Source organism: Mytilus edulis, chromosome 4 (assembly GCF_963676685.1).
Source record: "Mytilus edulis chromosome 4, xbMytEdul2.2, whole genome shotgun sequence".
In the NCBI taxonomy this organism is placed as follows: domain Eukaryota; kingdom Metazoa; phylum Mollusca; class Bivalvia; order Mytilida; family Mytilidae; genus Mytilus; species Mytilus edulis.
In genome coordinates, this window is record NC_092347.1 from 67,092,730 (window position 1) to 67,097,341 (window position 4,612).

A 4,612-nucleotide genomic window follows, 5' to 3' on the forward strand; every position below is an offset into this window, starting at 1 on the left:
CATTTCAAAACACATTGTACCCAGTTTAAATTACAATCCTTTTTGAATTTTGATATTATTTTATAATTACATTTGAAATCATTCAGTTAATAATACATGTTTTTATAAAAATTTCGTAATCAATCTAATTAATTGGTTTCGTCTTTTATATATGTTTTATCAAAACATTACTTTAACTATTTCAAATTTCGTACTTAGGATATGTTTAGGACGTCTTAACATAAGATGCGTCTGAGATAGCTTCGAGACACAACTTAAGAGTATCCTAAGACGATCCTAAGTCCATCCTAAAATTGGTCTTAGGTATGACTTAGGACAAATCTTATGATACTTTCGAGAACACTACCCCTGAAGTTTAAATATCTATGTATGGGTCTGGTTTTCGTGACCTATTTTTGAGTTAAAACCTAAAATTACAAGATATGTTCACTGTCGCTATTTAACATACATTCAAATAGCATAAAAGTACTGAACCGCTGTAACTATTTACAATTGCAGTAGTATAAAACTAAACTGAATGTCTAGACTTTACCAATTTTGTATGAAGAATTAAAATTTTATTTCGATAAATTTAATTAGATAGTGCATAATAACTTTCACACTCAAATTATCAATATCGGAATAAATACTGATAAAACATGCAAAATCAGCTAGGATAGCGCCGCGATCTGCTTGATCATAACGATAATCAAAACGCTATTAAAATTTAAAAATATATATCAAAATGATCATGAAAACCCACACGAAGGATTACAGAGGAATATTATTTTGATGTTTATTTCTGAAATGCAGGTCATAATTGAACAACTTCTCAAAATTTTGGATCAAAACAACATCACCCAATGCATTATTCTTTTTGTAATTTTTACTACTTAATGGTGTATTTTATGTAGATAATTCATGATTATAAGCGATTTAAGACATGTGATAGTATTTGATAACCATACTGTCCATAATACTTCTATTTCATATTCAAATTGCTTATTCAGATTCTATTAACAGGCAATTTTAGTCAAATGAATATTATCGCTTAACATTTATTTTAATACAGCGATCAGCGAGTTTTCAAAAGATTAAGACAAATATTTAGGGACGAACGATTTAACTAAGAAAGAACGGGATGGCAGTGTTTCTTTGAAAAGTAGTGGGAATGACAGCGTAAATCATATTTATTCGATCTACAAAGAAATTTACTTTTTCGTTCGTAATTTCAAAAGGTTAAACTTATTTATATAGAAGTCCCGTTATATTCTATTTATTGGTGGAACGTTTTCCATAATCATTCAAATCCAGAACAATTTCGTGAAGATGATCTTTGTCTACATACTCAAATAGAGCAGTTAAATATTTATATTCGTGACATCAATCGTATTTTACATGTACATTCCCCAAGTTTGTCGAATGATTTAGTGCAAACACGGAAACAAGGCTACAAATTGATTTGTAATTGAAATGAGTAGTCCATAAACTCATCATAGATACCAGGACTAAATTTTGTATATACGCCAGACGCGCGTTTCGTCTACAAAAGACTCATCAGTGATGCTCGAATCCAAAAACGTTAAAAAGGCCAAATAAAGTACGAAGTTGAAGAGCATTGAGAACCTAAATTCCTAAAAATTTTGCCAAATCCAGCTAAGGTAATCTATGCCTGATTATTGGCGTATACACAAAATTTAGTCCTGGTATCTATGATGAGTTTATTTAAAACATTTCACCTTAACATGACAATGACTATCAAATATCTATACAAACTGTTAGACTCAATTTTCACAATACCATTAAAGTGGAGTTAAAGTCTTCCAGGATTGTAAGTATGTTATATTTTATCACCTTGCACTTTCACAACTACACTAAAGCTGTTTGTTCAAATTTCTGACTAGTTGAACAGTTTGGTTTTATAAAACAGATTGCAATTTGTTCAGAATATTGAATAAGTTGCAACAGGTGGACGGCAACATTAACAGTCAAGTCACAATAATAGTCTTGACCTAGTGCAAATATATCCTTCAACATCTGTTTACTGAACAATGACAACTCTACAGTCTGTTACTGTACTCGTAAAAACAGATATCACACTTATTTAACCAGTACGAAAACTTGTAGAACATCATTCGACCCTTTACGGTTTGAAAAAATTTCTATAAGTATATTGTAAACATAAAACGACACTCAGTCACTTTTTTTCTTATCCTGAAAGGTAAAATAACAAAAATACCGGAGTCCAAGAACAATTTAGATCGGAGAGTCTCTTATCAAATGACAAAATTAAAAGCTAAAATACATCAAACGAATGGAACACAACTGACATATTACTTACTTGGTACAGGCCTTTACTTATGGAGAAAACTGTGGATTAGATAAGCTAGCTATAAAACCTCTCATTTGTATTACAGTTGCATACAATTCCATCATGCCAACACTGACATAATAGGTAAAAATGTCAAAAATAGGGATAGAGAACATTATGTTTAATCTTAACCACTATAAAAACCAACAAATACGGTAACAAAAAAGCAATGGCATATAGACAAAGCACATAAGCAAAAATGAAAAACAGAACACTATAACACATTAACACCTAATAAAGATGATTAGTATCGTCATTCTAAAAACGGATACTATTAATATCAGCTTAAATGATAGTTCTTATTTATAATTCTATTTACATTCTTGTATTCCTTTAAGACTATAAATAAAAAGAGCCGTAGATTTGTGTCTATAAGATAGAATATAATATGACAAGTTGTAGGGCACAAGATCTGTTAAAAGGGCAATAACTACTGGTAGTTTATTCAGAATAGTGTTACTATACATGATATCATTGTTAAGACATTATACATTTCTATTATTCAACACAAATATACACAATTTTTTTTTTTTTTTTTAGAAAATTCATCAAATCCGGTGAAACTATGTATTGATTTATAAAACAAGATTATTGCTTATGAGTAACAAATGTTTGTCAACATAGTTTAGAACAGAAAAATAGGTATCATTCTAAAGCTTAAACGTCTATTGTTGGTGTGTTCGTGAAGACTGCTTTTTTTGTCAAAATTGAAGATAATTATATTTTAGTTACCATACATTGACAATGACAATATGTGAGGCGAATATTCAAACAGTAGATATCATTGCATCGTTGTGACAGGGGAGAAAAGAATGTATGACTAGACTGTTGTTCTAGATTTTATCAGTGTATGAAGAACTGAAATTATATTTCGTTGAAAAAATATAAGTTAAAATTACATAATAGCTTTCCTACTCCAATTATCAAATTGAATATCATAATGAATACTGATAAAACATGCAAGATCAATTAATATTTTTCCACGATCTGCTTGTTCATACCGATGATCGAGATACAATTAAAATTGAAATATATATAGCAAGATGAAAACCTATACAAAGGATTACAGTGGGGAATTATGTTGATGTTTTATCTGAATTGCACCTTTCATTGATATTTATAAATGGTGTTGCTTAGGGTCAAAAGTGAACAAATTATCAAAATTGTGATTAAAACATCATCATTCCATTACATTCTTCTTTTTAGTCATTTTTACTACATAATGGTGCATTTTATGTAGATAATTCATTATTATCAGGCTCTTATATCTGATTCGAAACCATAATGCTCATAAAATTTCAATAATTTTCCATTTGATATTCAAATTGCCTTTTCAGATGTTTTTTTTACAGGAAAGTTGTGTCAAATAATATTTTTTCTAAATATTATTTGTGGCGAAATACCGATCCGCTAGTTCTATAAAGTATTTCTTTTGTTCGGTTCAGATAGATCATCTGTTACTGCATCGACCTCTGAAATCTGCCGGCAGTCATATATTTCAATTTTAACAAACATTTAGATGTAAATAGATAAGCAAACTCATGCAATTAGATTTTTTTAGGTCTGTTTGATTTTGTAATTTTCATCGTTTGTAACAGTATAAAAATGAGTCAATCAAATGGTTTATCCTTGTTTCACTTTCAATGTTGTTCGACTAATGCAAAGGTAACCCATCTCTAGCTAAGGGGTTCAATTGAAAATCACTTGCATACGTATTCAATGAGATCGAGTTTTTCACTTGCAAGTGACTATTTCACCAGTTGTGTTTTCTAGCTTATTTTGACAAAATTGAACCAAAAAGCCTGTTTAAAATTTATTATTTCATTATATACCATGTTGACTGTCAATAATAATTAAAATTCGTAGCCAATACCATTCAAGAGGCATACTTATTTTGCTTAATTTTCAACCAGGATTTATTAGTTGAAAGTTCTTATTCAAATTTCTACCCTAATTGCTTCTCATTACGGTTAGTTTCAGTCGACATACACGCCATCTTGAAACAATTCCTTATGTCATATAGATTCTGTTTGGTAGTTTTATGATGCAGCTGATATATAGCAACATCTATTTGCTTAAATGAGATAAATAATAACAGAACTTTCACGTCTCTGGATAAGACATCAAATGCCGGAAAATTAACTGTGTATTTCAGTTCCGATCAACTGACATTAGTTCATGTTCGTTTTATTCTGCATACATTGCACACTGAAATTCAATATTGAAATATCAGTTACCAATACGTAAAATTGAGAATGGAAT